At 42.2% G+C, this 18,348-nt stretch overlaps 29 non-coding genes across 29 annotated transcripts; all 29 read right to left on the bottom strand.

Moving 5' to 3' along the window:
* Positions 1–57: 57 nt before the first annotated feature.
* LOC148558958 (5S ribosomal RNA) lies at positions 58–176 on the bottom strand. The gene has a single exon (XR_015890297.1). It is a non-coding gene; the product is annotated as a 5S ribosomal RNA (ribosomal RNA).
* A 181-nt stretch (positions 177–357) lies between these two features.
* LOC148558957 (5S ribosomal RNA) lies at positions 358–476 on the bottom strand. The gene has a single exon (XR_015886408.1). It is a non-coding gene; the product is annotated as a 5S ribosomal RNA (ribosomal RNA).
* A 246-nt stretch (positions 477–722) lies between these two features.
* LOC148558956 (5S ribosomal RNA) lies at positions 723–841 on the bottom strand. Its single transcript, XR_015888711.1, has one exon. It is a non-coding gene; the product is annotated as a 5S ribosomal RNA (ribosomal RNA).
* A 217-nt stretch (positions 842–1,058) lies between these two features.
* On the bottom strand, positions 1,059–1,177 carry LOC148558955 (5S ribosomal RNA). The gene has a single exon (XR_015888710.1). It is a non-coding gene; the product is annotated as a 5S ribosomal RNA (ribosomal RNA).
* A 215-nt stretch (positions 1,178–1,392) lies between these two features.
* Positions 1,393–1,511, bottom strand: LOC148558954 (5S ribosomal RNA). Its single transcript, XR_015888709.1, has one exon. It is a non-coding gene; the product is annotated as a 5S ribosomal RNA (ribosomal RNA).
* Positions 1,512–2,066: 555 nt separating this feature from the next.
* On the bottom strand, positions 2,067–2,185 carry LOC148558953 (5S ribosomal RNA). Its single transcript, XR_015886397.1, has one exon. It is a non-coding gene; the product is annotated as a 5S ribosomal RNA (ribosomal RNA).
* A 207-nt stretch (positions 2,186–2,392) lies between these two features.
* On the bottom strand, positions 2,393–2,511 carry LOC148558952 (5S ribosomal RNA). The gene has a single exon (XR_015891171.1). It is a non-coding gene; the product is annotated as a 5S ribosomal RNA (ribosomal RNA).
* Positions 2,512–2,692: 181 nt separating this feature from the next.
* LOC148558951 (5S ribosomal RNA) lies at positions 2,693–2,811 on the bottom strand. Its single transcript, XR_015886386.1, has one exon. It is a non-coding gene; the product is annotated as a 5S ribosomal RNA (ribosomal RNA).
* A 236-nt stretch (positions 2,812–3,047) lies between these two features.
* On the bottom strand, positions 3,048–3,166 carry LOC148558950 (5S ribosomal RNA). The gene has a single exon (XR_015888708.1). It is a non-coding gene; the product is annotated as a 5S ribosomal RNA (ribosomal RNA).
* A 209-nt stretch (positions 3,167–3,375) lies between these two features.
* Positions 3,376–3,494, bottom strand: LOC148558949 (5S ribosomal RNA). Its single transcript, XR_015890214.1, has one exon. It is a non-coding gene; the product is annotated as a 5S ribosomal RNA (ribosomal RNA).
* Positions 3,495–3,700: 206 nt separating this feature from the next.
* Positions 3,701–3,819, bottom strand: LOC148558948 (5S ribosomal RNA). The gene has a single exon (XR_015888706.1). It is a non-coding gene; the product is annotated as a 5S ribosomal RNA (ribosomal RNA).
* Positions 3,820–4,000: 181 nt separating this feature from the next.
* LOC148558947 (5S ribosomal RNA) lies at positions 4,001–4,119 on the bottom strand. Its single transcript, XR_015886375.1, has one exon. It is a non-coding gene; the product is annotated as a 5S ribosomal RNA (ribosomal RNA).
* Positions 4,120–4,352: 233 nt separating this feature from the next.
* On the bottom strand, positions 4,353–4,471 carry LOC148558946 (5S ribosomal RNA). The gene has a single exon (XR_015889347.1). It is a non-coding gene; the product is annotated as a 5S ribosomal RNA (ribosomal RNA).
* A 181-nt stretch (positions 4,472–4,652) lies between these two features.
* Positions 4,653–4,771, bottom strand: LOC148558945 (5S ribosomal RNA). Its single transcript, XR_015886364.1, has one exon. It is a non-coding gene; the product is annotated as a 5S ribosomal RNA (ribosomal RNA).
* Positions 4,772–5,003: 232 nt separating this feature from the next.
* Positions 5,004–5,122, bottom strand: LOC148558944 (5S ribosomal RNA). Its single transcript, XR_015890296.1, has one exon. It is a non-coding gene; the product is annotated as a 5S ribosomal RNA (ribosomal RNA).
* Positions 5,123–5,303: 181 nt separating this feature from the next.
* Positions 5,304–5,422, bottom strand: LOC148558943 (5S ribosomal RNA). The gene has a single exon (XR_015888926.1). It is a non-coding gene; the product is annotated as a 5S ribosomal RNA (ribosomal RNA).
* Positions 5,423–5,659: 237 nt separating this feature from the next.
* LOC148558942 (5S ribosomal RNA) lies at positions 5,660–5,778 on the bottom strand. The gene has a single exon (XR_015888705.1). It is a non-coding gene; the product is annotated as a 5S ribosomal RNA (ribosomal RNA).
* Positions 5,779–6,010: 232 nt separating this feature from the next.
* On the bottom strand, positions 6,011–6,129 carry LOC148558941 (5S ribosomal RNA). Its single transcript, XR_015889081.1, has one exon. It is a non-coding gene; the product is annotated as a 5S ribosomal RNA (ribosomal RNA).
* A 181-nt stretch (positions 6,130–6,310) lies between these two features.
* Positions 6,311–6,429, bottom strand: LOC148558940 (5S ribosomal RNA). The gene has a single exon (XR_015888925.1). It is a non-coding gene; the product is annotated as a 5S ribosomal RNA (ribosomal RNA).
* Positions 6,430–6,665: 236 nt separating this feature from the next.
* LOC148558939 (5S ribosomal RNA) lies at positions 6,666–6,784 on the bottom strand. The gene has a single exon (XR_015890294.1). It is a non-coding gene; the product is annotated as a 5S ribosomal RNA (ribosomal RNA).
* A 181-nt stretch (positions 6,785–6,965) lies between these two features.
* Positions 6,966–7,084, bottom strand: LOC148558938 (5S ribosomal RNA). Its single transcript, XR_015886353.1, has one exon. It is a non-coding gene; the product is annotated as a 5S ribosomal RNA (ribosomal RNA).
* Positions 7,085–7,302: 218 nt separating this feature from the next.
* On the bottom strand, positions 7,303–7,421 carry LOC148558937 (5S ribosomal RNA). The gene has a single exon (XR_015888704.1). It is a non-coding gene; the product is annotated as a 5S ribosomal RNA (ribosomal RNA).
* Positions 7,422–7,623: 202 nt separating this feature from the next.
* On the bottom strand, positions 7,624–7,742 carry LOC148558936 (5S ribosomal RNA). The gene has a single exon (XR_015889242.1). It is a non-coding gene; the product is annotated as a 5S ribosomal RNA (ribosomal RNA).
* A 181-nt stretch (positions 7,743–7,923) lies between these two features.
* Positions 7,924–8,042, bottom strand: LOC148558935 (5S ribosomal RNA). The gene has a single exon (XR_015888802.1). It is a non-coding gene; the product is annotated as a 5S ribosomal RNA (ribosomal RNA).
* Positions 8,043–8,275: 233 nt separating this feature from the next.
* On the bottom strand, positions 8,276–8,394 carry LOC148558934 (5S ribosomal RNA). Its single transcript, XR_015886342.1, has one exon. It is a non-coding gene; the product is annotated as a 5S ribosomal RNA (ribosomal RNA).
* Positions 8,395–8,604: 210 nt separating this feature from the next.
* Positions 8,605–8,723, bottom strand: LOC148558933 (5S ribosomal RNA). Its single transcript, XR_015886330.1, has one exon. It is a non-coding gene; the product is annotated as a 5S ribosomal RNA (ribosomal RNA).
* Positions 8,724–17,515: 8,792 nt separating this feature from the next.
* On the bottom strand, positions 17,516–17,634 carry LOC148558932 (5S ribosomal RNA). The gene has a single exon (XR_015889080.1). It is a non-coding gene; the product is annotated as a 5S ribosomal RNA (ribosomal RNA).
* A 192-nt stretch (positions 17,635–17,826) lies between these two features.
* Positions 17,827–17,945, bottom strand: LOC148558931 (5S ribosomal RNA). Its single transcript, XR_015886319.1, has one exon. It is a non-coding gene; the product is annotated as a 5S ribosomal RNA (ribosomal RNA).
* A 192-nt stretch (positions 17,946–18,137) lies between these two features.
* On the bottom strand, positions 18,138–18,256 carry LOC148558930 (5S ribosomal RNA). The gene has a single exon (XR_015886312.1). It is a non-coding gene; the product is annotated as a 5S ribosomal RNA (ribosomal RNA).
* Positions 18,257–18,348: the final 92 nt, after the last annotated feature.

Genomic DNA, 18,348 nt, shown 5'->3' with positions numbered 1-18,348 from the left:
AGAACGAGGGTAAGCACGACGTAAAAAAAAAAAAAAAAAAAAAAAAAAAAAAAAAAAGAGGTGCAACACGAGGACTTCCCAGGAGGTCACCCATCCTAGTACTACTCTCGCCCAAGCACGCTTAACTGCGGAGTTCTGATGGGATCCGGTGCATTAGTGCTGGTATGATCGTACCTATTAAAATATGCGCACATAATTATCATATGCATGTCTCGCGACGTAGGGTAAGTCGAGTTGCAAATCCCTGCGGGGCCCGTGGGAGCTTGCCTAAAATCAGGTCATTGAGACTCGCTTTAACTAAACTGTGCAAGATAGCGCCGTTTAAAGAACGAGGGTAAGCACGACGTAAAAAAAAAAGAGGTGCAACACGAGGACTTCCCAGGAGGTCACCCATCCTAGTACTACTCTCGCCCAAGCACGCTTAACTGCGGAGTTCTGATGGGATCCGGTGCATTAGTGCTGGTATGATCGCACCTATTATAATATGCGCACATAATTATCATATGCATGTCTTGCGACGTAGGGTAAGTCGAGCTGCGAATCCCTGCGGGGCCCGTGCGAGCTTGCCTAAAATGAGGTCATTGAGACTCGCTTTAGCTAAACTATTCAAGATAGCGCCGTTTAAAGAACGAGGGTAAGCACGACGTAAAAAAAAAAAAAAAAAAAAAAAAAAAAAAAAAAAAAAAAAAAAAAAAAAAAAAAAAAAAAAAAAAAAAAAAAAAGAGGTGCAACACGAGGACTTCTCAGGAGGTCACCCATCCTAGTACTACTCTCGCCCAAGCACGCTTAACTGCGGAGTTCTGATGGGATCCGGTGCATTAGTGCTGGTATGATCGCACCTATTAAAATATGCGCACATAATTATCATATGCATGTCTCGCGACGTAGGGTAAGTCGAGTTGCGAAACCCTGCGGGGCCCATGCGAACTTGCCTAAAATGAGGTCATTGAGACTCGCTTTAGCTAAACTATTCAAGATAGCGCCGTTTAAAGAACGAGGGCAAGCACGACGTAAAAAAAAAAAAAAAAAAAAAAAAAAAAAAAAAAAAAAAAAAAAAAGAGGTGCAACACGAGGACTTCTCAGGAGGTCACCCATCCTAGTACTACTCTCGCCCAAGCACGCTTAACTGCGGAGTTCTGATGGGATCCGGTGCATTAGTGCTGGTATGATCGCACCTATTAAAATATGCGCACATAATTATCATATGCATGTCTCGCGACGTAGGGTAAGTCGAGTTGCGAAACCCTGCGGGGCCCGTGCGAGCTTGCCTAAAATGAGGTCATTGAGACTCGCTTTAGCTAAACTATTCAAGATAGCGCCGTTTAAAGAACGAGGGTAAGCACGACGTAAAAAAAAAAAAAAAAAAAAAAAAAAAAAAAAAAAAAAAAAAAAGAGGTGCAACACGAGGACTTCTCAGGAGGTCACCCATCCTAGTACTACTCTCGCCCAAGCACGCTTAACTGCGGAGTTCTGATGGGATCCGGTGCATTAGTGCTGGTATGATCGCACCTATTAAAATATGCGCACATAATTATCATATGCATGTCTCGCGACGTAGGGTAAGTCGAGTTGCGAAACCCTGCGGGGCCCGTGCGAACTTGCCTAAAATGAGGTCATTGAGACTCGCTTTAGCTAAACTATTCAAGATAGCGCCGTTTAAAGAACGAGGGTAAGCACGACGTAAAAAAAAAAAAAAAAAAAAAAAAAAAAAAAAAAAAAAAAAAAAAAAAAAAGAGGTGCAACACGAGGACTTCCCAGGAGGTCACCCATCCTAGTACTACTCTCGCCCAGGAGGTCACCCATCCTAGTACTACTCTCGCCCAAGCACGCTTAACTGCGGAGTTCTGATGGGATCCGGTGAATTAGTGCTGGTATGATCGCACCTATTAAAATATGCGCACATAATTATCATATGCATGTCTCGCGACGTAGGGTAAGTCGAGTTGCAAATCCCTGCGGGGCCCGTGGGAGCTTGCCTAAAATCAGGTCATTGAGACTCGCTTTAACTAAACTGTGCAAGATAGCGCCGTTTAAAGAACGAGGGTAAGCACGACGTAAAAAAAAAAGAGGTGCAACACGAGGACTTCCCAGGAGGTCACCCATCCTAGTACTACTCTCGCCCAAGCACGCTTAACTGCGGAGTTCTGATGGGATCCGGTGCATTAGTGCTGGTATGATCGCACCTATTATAATATGCGCACATAATTATCATATGCATGTCTTGCGACGTAGGGTAAGTCGAGCTGCGAATCCCTGCGGGGCCCGTGCGAGCTTGCCTAAAATGAGGTCATTGAGACTCGCTTTAGCTAAACTATTCAAGATAGCGCCGTTTAAAGAACGAGGGTAAGCACGACGTAAAAAAAAAAAAAAAAAAAAAAAAAAAAAAAAAAAAGAGGTGCAACACGAGGACTTCCCAGGAGGTCACCCATCCTAGTACTACTCTCGCCCAAGCTCGCTTAACTGCGGAGTTCTGATGGGATCCGGTGCATTAGTGCTGGTATGATCGTACCTATTAAAATATGCGCACATAATTATCATATGCATGTCTCGCGACGTAGGGTAAGTCGAGTTGCAAATCCCTGCGGGGCCCGTGGGAGCTTGCCTAAAATCAGGTCATTGAGACTCGCTTTAACTAAACTGTGCAAGATAGCGCCGTTTAAAGAACGAGGGTAAGCACGACGTAAAAAAAAAAGAGGTGCAACACGAGGACTTCCCAGGAGGTCACCCATCCTAGTACTACTCTCGCCCAAGCACGCTTAACTGCGGAGTTCTGATGGGATCCGGTGCATTAGTGCTGGTATGATCGCACCTATTATAATATGCGCACATAATTATCATATGCATGTCTTGCGACGTAGGGTAAGTCGAGCTGCGAATCCCTGCGGGGCCCGTGCGAGCTTGCCTAAAATGAGGTCATTGAGACTCGCTTTAGCTAAACTATTCAAGATAGCGCCGTTTAAAGAACGAGGGTAAGCACGACGTAAAAAAAAAAAAAAAAAAAAAAAAAAAAAAAAAAAAAAAAAAAAAAAAAAAAAAAAAAAAAAAAAGAGGTGCAACACGAGGACTTCTCAGGAGGTCACCCATCCTAGTACTACTCTCGCCCAAGCACGCTTAACTGCGGAGTTCTGATGGGATCCGGTGCATTAGTGCTGGTATGATCGCACCTATTAAAATATGCGCACATAATTATCATATGCATGTCTCGCGACGTAGGGTAAGTCGAGTTGCGAAACCCTGCGGGGCCCATGCGAACTTGCCTAAAATGAGGTCATTGAGACTCGCTTTAGCTAAACTATTCAAGATAGCGCCGTTTAAAGAACGAGGGCAAGCACGACGTAAAAAAAAAAAAAAAAAAAAAAAAAAAAAAAAAAAAAAGAGGTGCAACCCGAGGACTTCCCAGGAGGTCACCCATCCTAGTACTACTCTCGCCCAAGCACGCTTAACTGCGGAGTTCTGATGGGATCCGGTGAATTAGTGCTGGTATGATCGCACCTATTAAAATATGCGCACATAATTATCATATGCATGTCTCGCGACGTAGGGTAAGTCGAGTTGCAAATCCCTGCGGGGCCCGTGGGAGCTTGCCTAAAATCAGGTCATTGAGACTCGCTTTAACAAAACTGTGCAAGATAGCGCCGTTTAAAGAACGAGGATAAGCACGACGTAAAAAAAAAAAAAAAAAAAAAAAAAAAAAAAAAAAGAGGTGCAACACGAGGACTTCTCAGGAGGTCACCCATCCTAGTACTACTCTCGCCCAAGCACGCTTAACTGCGGAGTTCTGATGGGATCCGGTGCATTAGTGCTGGTATGATCGCACCTATTAAAATATGCGCACATAATTATCATATGCATGTCTCGCGACGTAGGGTAAGTCGAGTTGCAAATCCCTGCGGGGCCCGTGGGAGCTTGCCTAAAATCAGGTCATTGAGACTCGCTTTAACTAAACTGTGCAAGATAGCGCCGTTTAAAGAACGAGGGTAAGCACGACGTAAAAAAAAAAGAGGTGCAACACGAGGACTTCCCAGGAGGTCACCCATCCTAGTACTACTCTCGCCCAAGCACGCTTAACTGCGGAGTTCTGATGGGATCCGGTGCATTAGTGCTGGTATGATCGCACCTTTTATAATATGCGCACATAATTATCATATGCATGTCTTGCGACGTAGGGTAAGTCGAGCTGCGAATCCCTGCGGGGCCCGTGCGAGCTTGCCTAAAATGAGGTCATTGAGACTCGCTTTAGCTAAACTATTCAAGATAGCGCCGTTTAAAGAACGAGGGTAAGCACGACGTAAAAAAAAAAAAAAAAAAAAAAAAAAAAAAAAAAAAAAAAAAAAAAAAAAAAAAAAAAAAAAGAGGTGCAACACGAGGACTTCTCAGGAGGTCACCCATCCTAGTACTACTCTCGCCCAAGCACGCTTAACTGCGGAGTTCTGATGGGATCCGGTGAATTAGTGCTGGTATGATCGCACCTATTAAAATATGCGCACATAATTATCATATGCATGTCTCGCGACGTAGGGTAAGTCGAGTTGCAAATCCCTGCGGGGCCCGTGGGAGCTTGCCTAAAATCAGGTCATTGAGACTCGCTTTAACTAAACTGTGCAAGATAGCGCCGTTTAAAGAACGAGGGTAAGCACGACGTAAAAAAAAAAGAGGTGCAACACGAGGACTTCCCAGGAGGTCACCCATCCTAGTACTACTCTCGCCCAAGCACGCTTAACTGCGGAGTTCTGATGGGATCCGGTGCATTAGTGCTGGTATGATCGCACCTTTTATAATATGCGCACATAATTATCATATGCATGTCTTGCGACGTAGGGTAAGTCGAGCTGCGAATCCCTGCGGGGCCCGTGCGAGCTTGCCTAAAATGAGGTCATTGAGACTCGCTTTAGCTAAACTATTCAAGATAGCGCCGTTTAAAGAACGAGGGTAAGCACGACGTAAAAAAAAAAAAAAAAAAAAAAAAAAAAAAAAAAAAAAAAAAAAAAAAAAAAAAAAAAAAAGAGGTGCAACACGAGGACTTCCCAGGAGGTCACCCATCCTAGTACTACTCTCGCCCAAGCACGCTTAACTGCGGAGTTCTGATGGGATCCGGTGCATTAGTGCTGGTATGATCGTACCTATTAAAATATGCGCACATAATTATCATATGCATGTCTCGCGACGTAGGGTAAGTCGAGTTGCAAATCCCTGCGGGGCCCGTGGGAGCTTGCCTAAAATCAGGTCATTGAGACTCGCTTTAACTAAACTGTGCAAGATAGCGCCGTTTAAAGAACGAGGGTAAGCACGACGTAAAAAAAAAAGAGGTGCAACACGAGGACTTCCCAGGAGGTCACCCATCCTAGTACTACTCTCGCCCAAGCACGCTTAACTGCGGAGTTCTGATGGGATCCGGTGCATTAGTACTGGTATGATCGCACCTATTATAATATGCGCACATAATTATCATATGCATGTCTTGCGACGTAGGGTAAGTCGAGCTGCGAATCCCTGCGGGGCCCGTGCGAGCTTGCCTAAAATGAGGTCATTGAGACTCGCTTTAGCTAAACTATTCAAGATAGCGCCGTTTAAAGAACGAGGGTAAGCACGACGTAAAAAAAAAAAAAAAAAAAAAAAAAAAAAAAAAAAAAAAAAAAAAAAAAAAAAAAAAAAAAAAAAAGAGGTGCAACACGAGGACTTCTCAGGAGGTCACCCATCCTAGTACTACTCTCGCCCAAGCACGCTTAACTGCGGAGTTCTGATGGGATCCGGTGCATTAGTGCTGGTATGATCGCACCTATTAAAATATGCGCACATAATTATCATATGCATGTCTCGCGACGTAGGGTAAGTCGAGTTGCGAAACCCTGCGGGGCCCGTGCGAACTTGCCTAAAATGAGGTCATTGAGACTCGCTTTAGCTAAACTATTCAAGATAGCGCCGTTTAAAGAACGAGGGTAAGCACGACGTAAAAAAAAAAAAAAAAAAAAAAAAAAAAAAAAAAAAAAAAAAAAAAAAAAAAAAAAAAAAAGAGGTGCAACACGAGGACTTCCCAGGAGGTCACCCATCCTAGTACTACTCTCGCCCAAGCACGCTTAACTGCGGAGTTCTGATGGGATCCGGTGAATTAGTGCTGGTATGATCGCACCTATTAAAATATGCGCACATAATTATCATATGCATGTCTCGCGACGTAGGGTAAGTCGAGTTGCAAATCCCTGCGGGGCCCGTGGGAGCTTGCCTAAAATCAGGTCATTGAGACTCGCTTTAACTAAACTGTGCAAGATAGCGCCGTTTAAAGAACGAGGGTAAGCACGACGTAAAAAAAAAAGAGGTGCAACACGAGGACTTCCCAGGAGGTCACCCATCCTAGTACTACTCTCGCCCAAGCACGCTTAACTGCGGAGTTCTGATGGGATCCGGTGCATTAGTACTGGTATGATCGCACCTATTATAATATGCGCACATAATTATCATATGCATGTCTTGCGACGTAGGGTAAGTCGAGCTGCGAATCCCTGCGGGGCCCGTGCGAGCTTGCCTAAAATGAGGTCATTGAGACTCGCTTCAGCTAAACTATTCAAGATAGCGCCGTTTAAAGAACGAGGGTAAGCACGACGTAAAAAAAAAAAAAAAAAAAAAAAAAAAAAAAAAAAAAAAAAAAAAAAAAAAAAAAAAAAAAAAAAGAGGTGCAACACGAGGACTTCCCAGGAGGTCACCCATCCTAGTACTACTCTCGCCCAAGCACGCTTAACTGCGGAGTTCTGATGGGATCCGGTGCATTAGTGCTGGTATGATCGTACCTATTAAAATATGCGCACATAATTATCATATGCATGTCTCGCGACGTAGGGTAAGTCGAGTTGCAAATCCCTGCGGGGCCCGTGGGAGCTTGCCTAAAATCAGGTCATTGAGACTCGCTTTAACTAAACTGTGCAAGATAGCGCCGTTTAAAGAACGAGGGTAAGCACGACGTAAAAAAAAAAGAGGTGCAACACGAGGACTTCCCAGGAGGTCACCCATCCTAGTACTACTCTCGCCCAAGCACGCTTAACTGCGGAGTTCTGATGGGATCCGGTGCATTAGTGCTGGTATGATCGCACCTATTATAATATGCGCACATAATTATCATATGCATGTCTTGCGACGTAGGGTAAGTCGAGCTGCGAATCCCTGCGGGGCCCGTGCGAGCTTGCCTAAAATGAGGTCATTGAGACTCGCTTTAGCTAAACTATTCAAGATAGCGCCGTTTAAAGAACGAGGGTAAGCACGACGTAAAAAAAAAAAAAAAAAAAAAAAAAAAAAAAAAAAAAAAAAAAAAAAGAGGTGCAACACGAGGACTTCTCAGGAGGTCACCCATCCTAGTACTACTCTCGCCCAAGCACGCTTAACTGCGGAGTTCTGATGGGATCCGGTGCATTAGTGCTGGTATGATCGCACCTATTAAAATATGCGCACATAATTATCATATGCATGTCTCGCGACGTAGGGTAAGTCGAGTTGCGAAACCCTGCGGGGCCCGTGCGAACTTGCCTAAAATGAGGTCATTGAGACTCGCTTTAGCTAAACTATTCAAGATAGCGCCGTTTAAAGAACGAGGGTAAGCACGACGTAAAAAAAAAAAAAAAAAAAAAAAAAAAAAAAGAGGTGCAACACGAGGACTTCCCAGGAGGTCACCCATCATAGTACTACTCTCGCCCAAGCACGCTTAACTGCGGAGTTCTGATGGGATCCGGTGAATTAGTGCTGGTATGATCGCACCTATTAAAATATGCGCACATAATTATCATATGCATGTCTCGCGACGTAGGGTAAGTCGAGTTGCAAATCCCTGCGGGGCCCGTGGGAGCTTGCCTAAAATCAGGTCATTGAGACTCGCTTTAACTAAACTGTGCAAGATAGCGCCGTTTAAAGAACGAGGGTAAGCACGACGTAAAAAAAAAAGAGGTGCAACACGAGGACTTCCCAGGAGGTCACCCATCCTAGTACTACTCTCGCCCAAGCACGCTTAACTGCGGAGTTCTGATGGGATCCGGTGCATTAGTGCTGGTATGATCACACCTATTATAATATGCGCACATAATTATCATATGCGTGTCTTGCGACGTAGGGTAAGTCGAGCTGCGAATCCCTGCGGGGCCCGTGCGAGCTTGCCTAAAATGAGGTCATTGAGACTCGCTTTAGCTAAACTATTCAAGATAGCGCCGTTTAAAGAACGAGGGTAAGCACGACGTAAAAAAAAAAAAAAAAAAAAAAAAAAAAAAAAAAAAAAAAAAAAAAAAAAAAAAAAAAAAAAGAGGTGCAACACGAGGACTTCCCAGGAGGTCACCCATCCTAGTACTACTCTCGCCCAAGCACGCTTAACTGCGGAGTTCTGATGGGATCCGGTGCATTAGTGCTGGTATGATCGCACCTATTATAATATGCGCACATAATTATCATATGCATGTCTTGCGACGTAGGGTAAGTCGAGCTGCGAATCCCTGCGGGGCCCGTGCGAGCTTGCCTAAAATGAGGTCATTGAGACTCGCTTTAGCTAAACTATTCAAGATAGCGCCGTTTAAAGAACGAGGGTAAGCACGACGTAAAAAAAAAAAAAAAAAAAAAAAAAAAAAAAAAAAAAAAGAGGTGCAACACGAGGACTTCCCAGGAGGTCACCCATCCTAGTACTACTCTCGCCCAAGCACGCTTAACTGCGGAGTTCTGATGGGATCCGGTGCATTAGTGCTGGTATGATCGCACCTATTAAAATATGCGCACATAATTATCATATGCATGTCTCGCGACGTAGGGTAAGTCGAGTTGCGAAACCCTGCGGGGCCCATGCGAACTTGCCTAAAATGAGGTCATTGAGACTCGCTTTAGCTAAACTATTCAAGATAGCGCCGTTTAAAGAACGAGGGCAAGCACGACGTAAAAAAAAAAAAAAAAAAAAAAAAAAAAAAAAAAAAAAAAAAAAAAAAAAAAAAAAAGAGGTGCAACACGAGGACTTCCCAGGAGGTCACCCATCCTAGTACTACTGATGAGATATTTTGATGAGAAACGAATCTCTTCCAAAACATCACAAAACTAACCGGCAAGTGTACCGGGTCGTATCAAGTAATAAAAACTCACGGGAGTGAGGTCGATCCCACAAGGATTGAAGGATTGAGCAATTTTAGTTTAGTGGTTGATTTAGTCAAGCGAATCAAGTGTTGGTTGAGTGATTTGTGACTTGCAGAATGTAAATTGCATGAAATTAAAGAAAGCAGGGAATTAAATTGCTGAATCTTAAAGAACAAGAAATTAAATGGCAGAAACTTAAAGTGCAAGAAATGTAAATTGCGGAATCTTAAAGTGCAAGGAATATAAATTGCTTGAAATGTAAAGGGAATTGGGGAATGGATTTGCAGAATTTAAACAAGGAAAAACTAAATTGCATCAAACAGAAGAGGGAAAGGGAATTGGGATTAAACCGGATCTTGAAACAGTAAAGTAAATGAACAGAAAAAGCAATAAGCAGGGAATTGAAATGAGAAATTCAGATCTCAGGACCCAGAGACTAGAAAACCAAGTCTAGATCTCAATGCCTTCCTAGATCCAACAAGAACAATAGCAAGGAAATTGTAAATTGCAAAGAGAATAGATGAAGTAAGTAACAGAAACGGAAATTCAATTAAGCAGTAAATAAACAGAGAGATCCAAGATTGAGATTGAAACAGAATTTCTTCAATTCTCCAATCCAAGATCCAAGACAAAAGTAAAATGAAATTGAAAGCAAATGAAAACAAGAAATTAAAGTTCACTCAGTGACAAAAGCTTCCCAAAAACTCTTATGAAAATTCTAAAAGGAAAGCTCTAAAAGAAAACTCTCCAGCCAAAGCTCTCTAAACAAATTGAATTCTATCCTATTTATACACTTTCCAAAATGATCTTCAAGCCTTGAGTTGGGCCTTTGTTCTTGGTGGAATTGGGTTGAAAGAGGCCTTGGTTGATTGCTCTTGAAGATTGAAGAAGAACCGAAGTGAACCAATTGAACCGGAAATGGAGTTAGCCAACGTTGGTCTTCAACGTTAGGGTCAAAGTTAGGGGTCTAACTTTGACCCTAACTTTTCATATCAGCAAACCACATTCTTCTGGTTTAGACGTTGGCGCCAACGTTAGGGGTCTAACTTTGACCCTAACGTTGGCCTTGCTTGGTGTGATTGGTGCCAACGTTAGCCTCCACGTTAGGGGGCTAACGTTGGCGCAAACGTTGCCTACTCCCCCATTGTGATTTAAGTGCCAACGTTAGCCTCCAAGTTAGGGGGCTAACGTTGGCGCAAACGTTGGTAGCCCAGGGAGAAACTCTCAAGTTCCAACGTTAGCCTCCAAGTTAGGGGGCTAACGTTGGAGCTAACGTTGGCTACTTCCAAAGAGTGATTCATATGCCCAACGTTAGCCTCCAAGTTAGGGGGCTAACGTTGGGGCTAACTTCATGCAACCCGGTTCAATTTTCACTTATTCCATTGTCCTCTCTTCACTCCTAGCCATTCCTCTTTGCTTCAACCTTTCTCCAAGCCTTCTTCACCTATCATTGATCAACCAAACTAATCAAAGTTTTGCTCAAAATCATGAGGTATTCAATCTTCCACAATATGCAACAAATATAGTTCAAAACCTCATGAAATGGCATGAATTCACATATGGTTGGTTCAATCAAGGGAAACATGAAAATCTACTCAATTAGCTTGCTTGTAGCTTAAGAAAGTGCATAATTCTAATGAAAACAAAAGAAAAAGACTAGCTAAAATGGGCTAAGATGACTTGTCATCACAACACCAAACTTAAAGCTTGCTTGTCCCCAAGCAAGAAATGAATTTATTAAGAAGAAAGAATGAAATGGAAGAGGAAGTTCATGCTAGCAAAGTGTTATTGATAGTTCATGGGGTTTTATGTGGATATGCAAATGCTCACTTCTTATTGACTCCTAGGCCTAGAAAGTTTCCTTCAAGTTTCAAGTGACATACTGCTATGACCTCTCATTATTCCTTTATCCTTGGCTATTACTTTATTCAAAAGCTTTATTTGAGTGTCATGTGTAGCAAGTTCATTTTCTTTTTATACTTGACACATTATTCACCATAGACACTTGGCTCACATTCCTTCTTAAAACATTGATGCCCAGCACCTCTTTGGGCTACTAAATGCTTTGTAGTTAGGTTGCTCTTGATAGTGGATTTTCAGCTGATGATCCCGGGTTAGTTAACCCAAGTCACCAAGTGTTGAGGCACTCCTAAGAGCTTACTAATCCAAGCAGATCCTAGTACAAAAACATCACAGGCATATATTTCAGAGTTCAAGCTATTGGTGTCCAGCTTTATTTCTTTTTGTTTTTCTTTTGTTTTGCCACCTTTTAGCTTTCTTTGTTCTTTCTTTCTTTTTTTTTGTTTTTCTTTCTAACCAAGGAATTCTATTCAATTGAGATTCATAGACAATAGGCCACTCTCTACTTAGAAGGAGATATCTTAGCTCTTTATTCACTAAAGTGAGTTATAATGCAATCACACACACCACCACTTACTTTTATTCCACTTCTAACTAACAGAGACCATTTCACTTCACATTCAAACTGTTCTTTTATTAAATTTAAAGATGCAGGGGACAACACATACTTCTTGTTAAGTGAAAATGAACACACAAGCCAACACATAAAAAACCAGCCTACAAAAACATAATTGATGCATACTACACTAACAGTTTCTGTTAAAATGGGCATATTCATACTTCCAAATTTGAGCAATTCAATACTGATGGAGTTAAATGACAATACAACCTCTTGGTGGCTCCTTCTTCTTTCATCTCAGCTAATGGTGAGTAGTCCTCCCATAAGAGTGATTGATTTTCTGCAGTGTTAATGGAAGTTGCTTGTTTCTCAAGCCCTTATGTGATTTGTTAGTGTGCAAGACTTTCTTGTAGGCGTTTGAACTTACTTTGGTGTGTGAACACCAAACTCAGTCTCTTGCCATGTTTCTTATCCATAACCATATGTGAAAGCTTAAATCTTCGCTAAAGGTAATAAAATTGAAAACTAGAAACAGACAATGCTTAAATGATTTGTCAGATTGCTTGGAGCTGGTAGCTCTTTATATAGAAAGTGAGAATGTGCTTTTAAGTAAGATTTTGGTGGAACACCAAACTTAGAATCCTTCATTCTCCCTTAATATGTTTTGGTGTGAAACACCAAACTTAGCTCCTTGCAATACATACTACTCATTTAACCTTTTTATTGAACTAACTATGAAAGAAAAGTACCTCCGGTTGGGTTGCCTCCCAACAAGCGCTCTTTTATTGTCACTAGCTTGACATTGAAGCTTTCTTTTATGGTGGTTGATGACTGTAGTGCCTCAACTTGTCCCCTCTGATCGTGAGCTTCTTCTTTGTTCCTTGGTGCTCTATCTCAGCATGTTCTAGTGATAATATTTTGCTCACAGTGTAGTAATCGTTAGTCTGTTGGTCTGTTCCCAGTTGTTGATAGACTAACTGCACTTTGTCACCTTTGAAGAGCCCTTCTGTTGGGATTTTTTTGTTCTTCCACCCCTTTTTGATTCTGTTTTTGTTTTTCTTCCTTCCTTTTGTTAATTCTTCTTCTTTGAAAACAGGCTCCCTTTTGAAATTCCTTTTCTTAGTTGCCAATACTACAATGTTCCCTTGAGCTTCTTCATTACTTTGCACAGTCTCTTTCTCTTTTTGGCCTGCTGTATCGTCTATCTCTTGCTTGGGAGGGCAGTTGTTGTTTGTCTTGTTGATTTCCTCCCTCCACTGCAGATTCTCCTTGTCTGTTTCTGTACCATCCTTCTTTTCATTACTGTTCGGTGTTTCTGGTAGTACACTCAGAGTGATACTTTCATTATGCATCCTGAGGGTTAATTCTCCTTGCTCTATGTCTATGATGGCCCTAGCAGTGGCTAAAAACGGTCTTCCCAGTATAATGGAATCGCCCTCATCTTGATTCGAATCCAGGATCACAAAATCTGCTGGGAAGATGAATCTGTCTACTTTGACTAGAAGGTTCTCAATTATACCACTGGGGCATATCACTGATTTGTCCACCAATTCTAGAGACATCTGTACCGGTTTTACCTCTTTTATGCCTAACTTTTTCACTAGAGAAGCAGGCATCAGATTGATACTAGCTCCCAAGTCACACATCGCCTTCTTGATAGTCATACTGCCAATGGCGCAGGGTAGAAAGAAACTCCCAGGGTCCTCAAGTTTGGGAGGAAGTCCCTTCTGGATTAGTGCTCTGCATTCCTCAGTGAGCAGTACAGTTTCATTAACTTGCCAACTCCTCTTCTTGTTGATAAGTTCCTTCAAGAACTTTGCGTACAGGGGCATTTGCTCAAGTGCTTCAGTTAAGGGAATATTGATTTCTAACTTCTTGAAGATTTCAAGAAATTTTGGGAAGTGCTGGTCCTTAGTTTCCTTGTTAAACCTTTGAGGATATGGCAAGGGAGGAGTGAAGTTATTTCCCTGCCTTTGGTCCTCAGTTGGCTCTTCAATTACTTCCTTTCCCTTTCTTGATTTTTGTGGCTGATCTTCTTTTTCTTGAGCTTGATCCTGAGTTGGCTTGCTTGCTGCCTCCTTCTTGTCATTGACTTTCTCTTCTTCAGCTTGTTTCTTGTCACTTTCCTTTGGCTTCTTGGTTGCTTCTTCATTTTTCACCAAGACTTTTCCACTCCTCAATTGTATTGCCTTGCATTCTTCCTTAGGATTTGGGATTGTGTCACTTGGCAGTGAGCTTGAAGATTTCTCAACAGAAATCTGTTTGGAGATTTGCCCAATTTGCCTCTCTAGGCTCTTCATGGAGGCTTCATGGTTCTTGGTTGTCATTTCTTGGTGTTTCCACATTTTGTCTATCAAGGTTTCCAAGTTGGTGAGTCTTTGAGATTCAGGTGATGCTTGTGGTGGGTTGTGAAATGTGGATGGTGGATGGTAGGCATTTTGGTTGGTGGGTTGGTTATTAGATTGGTAATGGTTGGGGTTGGAGTAGTTGTTTTGAGGTTTTCTGTAGGGGTTTTGGTTGGTTTGCTGCTGGTTGTGGTTTTGGTTGTTTCTTAAAGTGTTTTGGTTTGAGTTTCTCTGCCATGGTTGTTGATTTTGGTTGTGATTGTCTCCCCACCTAAGGTTTGGGTGGTTCTTCCAAGAAGGGTTGTAAGTGTCACCATATACTTCATTTGGCCCAGAATTTTGGTTGTGCATGTACTGGACTTGTTCTTGTTGTTGCTCCTCTTGAGTCTCTTCACTCTGACCCCATGTGGTTGATGGCTGGCTAGTGTTGACTGCTGCAACTTGGAGACTGTCAATCCTCTTAGCCATTTGCTCAAATTGTTGTTGAAATTGCTGCTGCATCATCTTGTTTTGAGCTAGGATTGAATCCACTCCGTCTAGTTCCATTACTCCTCTTCTTTGTGATGGTTGGCGGCTTCTTTGATGAGCAAAGAAATATTGATTGTTGGCCACCATGTCCACAAGATTCTGAGCTTCCTCAGCAGTTTTCATTAGTTGTAGTGAACCTCCAGCAGAATGATCTAATGCCTCCTGAGATTTCAATGTCAGGCCTTCATAGAAATTTTGCAGCACATCCCATTCATTGAACATCTCTGGAGGGCACTTTCTGATTAAGGCTTTGTACCTCTCCCATGCTTCATACAAGGATTCAGCATCTAATTGTGTGAATGTCTGCACCTCAGTTTTCAGCCTGATGACTCTCTGGGGTGGATAGAATTTGGCTAGAAATTTAGCCACCAAGTCATCCCAACTAGTGATACTTGCTTGGGGAAAAGTTTCAAGCCATTGTGCAGCCTTATCCCTTAATGAGAACGGGAACAGCAGAAGCTTGTAAGTCTCAGGATTCACACCATTGGATTTGACAGTGTCACAGATCCTCAAGAAGGTAGATAGATGTTGATTTGGATCCTCCAATGGTCCTCCTCCAAATGAGCAGTTATTCTGGACCAATGTGATGAGTTGTGGCTTCAGTTCAAAGTTATTTGCATTGACATTAGGGGTGAGAATGCTGCTTCCACAATGTCTAGCATTTGCAAAAGTATAGGAAGCCAATACTCTCCTCTGTTGTGGTGGATTATTAACTCCTTCTCCTGGATTAGATGTATCTCCTTCCATCTCGTGGTATTCTTCCTCAGATTCTTCTTCTCCAACAATACTTTTCCCTCTTTCGGCTCTTCTTAACCTCCTGAGAGTTCTTTCGTCTTGTTCATGAAAATTGGGTATGGCTCTTTGTGTACCTGACATACAAGCAGAACATAAGAGCACACAAACCAGTGATACTTCAATCTACTGCTAGAATAAAGTTTTAGTTAGCTTAAGCAAAAATTCAAACAGTTAGTGGGTTAATCAAAGGTTAAAGAAAAATAAAGAAAAAGTGCTTGATCTAGATTACCACCTCACTTAATCATTGTCAATCTAATCAATCCCCGGCAACGGCGCCAAAAACTTGATGAGATATTTTGATGAGAAACGAATCTCTTCCAAAACATCACAAAACTAACCGGCAAGTGTACCGGGTCGTATCAAGTAATAAAAACTCACGGGAGTGAGGTCGATCCCACAAGGATTGAAGGATTGAGCAATTTTAGTTTAGTGGTTGATTTAGTCAAGCGAATCAAGTGTTGGTTGAGTGATTTGTGACTTGCAGAATGTAAATTGCATGAAATTAAAGAAAGCAGGGAATTAAATTGCTGAATCTTAAAGAACAAGAAATTAAATGGCAGAAACTTAAAGTGCAAGAAATGTAAATTGCGGAATCTTAAAGTGCAAGGAATATAAATTGCTTGAAATGTAAAGGGAATTGGGGAATGGATTTGCAGAATTTAAACAAGGAAAAACTAAATTGCATCAAACAGAAGAGGGAAAGGGAATTGGGATTAAACCGGATCTTGAAACAGTAAAGTAAATGAACAGAAAAAGCAATAAGCAGGGAATTGAAATGAGAAATTCAGATCTCAGGACCCAGAGACTAGAAAACCAAGTCTAGATCTCAATGCCTTCCTAGATCCAACAAGAACAATAGCAAGGAAATTGTAAATTGCAAAGAGAATAGATGAAGTAAGTAACAGAAACGGAAATTCAATTAAGCAGTAAATAAACAGAGAGATCCAAGATTGAGATTGAAACAGAATTTCTTCAATTCTCCAATCCAAGATCCAAGACAAAAGTAAAATGAAATTGAAAGCAAATGAAAACAAGAAATTAAAGTTCACTCAGTGACAAAAGCTTCCCAAAAACTCTTATGAAAATTCTAAAAGGAAAGCTCTAAAAGAAAACTCTCCAGCCAAAGCTCTCTAAACAAATTGAATTCTATCCTATTTATACACTTTCCAAAATGATCTTCAAGCCTTGAGTTGGGCCTTTGTTCTTGGTGGAATTGGGTTGAAAGAGGCCTTGGTTGATTGCTCTTGAAGATTGAAGAAGAACCGAAGTGAACCAATTGAACCGGAAATGGAGTTAGCCAACGTTGGTCTTCAACGTTAGGGTCAAAGTTAGGGGTCTAACTTTGACCCTAACTTTTCATATCAGCAAACCACATTCTTCTGGTTTAGACGTTGGCGCCAACGTTAGGGGTCTAACTTTGACCCTAACGTTGGCCTTGCTTGGTGTGATTGGTGCCAACGTTAGCCTCCACGTTAGGGGGCTAACGTTGGCGCAAACGTTGCCTACTCCCCCATTGTGATTTAAGTGCCAACGTTAGCCTCCAAGTTAGGGGGCTAACGTTGGCGCAAACGTTGGTAGCCCAGGGAGAAACTCTCAAGTTCCAACGTTAGCCTCCAAGTTAGGGGGCTAACGTTGGAGCTAACGTTGGCTACTTCCAAAGAGTGATTCATATGCCCAACGTTAGCCTCCAAGTTAGGGGGCTAACGTTGGGGCTAACTTCATGCAACCCGGTTCAATTTTCACTTATTCCATTGTCCTCTCTTCACTCCTAGCCATTCCTCTTTGCTTCAACCTTTCTCCAAGCCTTCTTCACCTATCATTGATCAACCAAACTAATCAAAGTTTTGCTCAAAATCATGAGGTATTCAATCTTCCACAATATGCAACAAATATAGTTCAAAACCTCATGAAATGGCATGAATTCACATATGGTTGGTTCAATCAAGGGAAACATGAAAATCTACTCAATTAGCTTGCTTGTAGCTTAAGAAAGTGCATAATTCTAATGAAAACAAAAGAAAAAGACTAGCTAAAATGGGCTAAGATGACTTGTCATCAACTACTCTCGCCCAAGCACGCTTAACTGCGAAGTTCTGATGGGATCCGGTGAATTAGTGCTGGTATGATCGCACCTATTAAAATATGCGCACATAATTATCATATGCATGTCTTGCGACGTAGGGTAAGTCGAGTTGCAAATCCCTGCGGGGCCCGTGGGAGCTTGCCTAAAATCAGGTCATTGAGACTCGCTTTAACAAAACTGTGCAAGATAGCGCCGTTTAAAGAACGAGGATAAGCACGACGTAAAAAAAAAAAAAAAAAAAAAAAAAAAAAAAAAAAAAAAGAGGTGCAACACGAGGACTTCCCAGGAGGTCACCCATCCTAGTACTACTCTCGCCCAAGCACGCTTAACTGCGGAGTTCTGATGGGATCCGGTGAATTAGTGCTGGTATGATCGCACCTATTAAAATATGCGCACAAAATTATCATATGCATGTCTCGCGACGTAGGGTAAGTCGAGTTGCAAATCCCTGCGGGGCCCGTGGGAGCTTGCCTAAAATCAGGTCATTGAGACTCGCTTTAACAAAACTGTGCAAGATAGCGCCGTTTAAAGAACGAGGGTAAGCACGACGTAAAAAAAAAAAAAAAAAAAAAGAGGTGCAACACGAGGACTTCCCAGGAGGTCACCCATCCTAGTACTACTCTCGCCCAAGCACGCTTAACTGCGGAGTTCTGATGGGATCCGGTGCATTAGTGCTGGTATGATCGCACCTATTAAAATATGCGCACAAAATTATCATATGCATGTCTCGCGACGTAGGGTAAGTCGAGTTGCAAATCCCTGCGGGGCCCGTGGGAGCTTGCCTAAAATCAGGTCATTGAGACTCGCTTTAACAAAACTGTGCAAGATAGCGCCGTTTAAAGAACGAGGGTAAGCACGACGTAAAAAAAAAAAAAAAAAAAAAGAGGTGCAACACGAGGACTTCCCAGGAGGTCACCCATCCTAGTACTACTCTCGCCCAAGCACGCTTAACTGCGGAGTTCTGATGGGATCCGGTGCATTAGTGCTGGTATGATCGCACCTATTAAAATATGCGCACATAATTATCATATGCATGTCTTGCGACGTAGGGTAAGTCGAGCAGCGAATCCCTGCGGGGCCCGTGCGAGCTTGCC

The sequence above is a fragment of the Arachis ipaensis genome, chromosome B6, assembly GCF_059453495.1.
Source record: "Arachis ipaensis isolate K30076 ecotype BB chromosome B6, ASM5945349v1, whole genome shotgun sequence".
Taxonomy (NCBI): Eukaryota; Viridiplantae; Streptophyta; class Magnoliopsida; order Fabales; family Fabaceae; genus Arachis; species Arachis ipaensis.
This window is presented reverse-complemented; position numbering and strand designations above follow the sequence as displayed.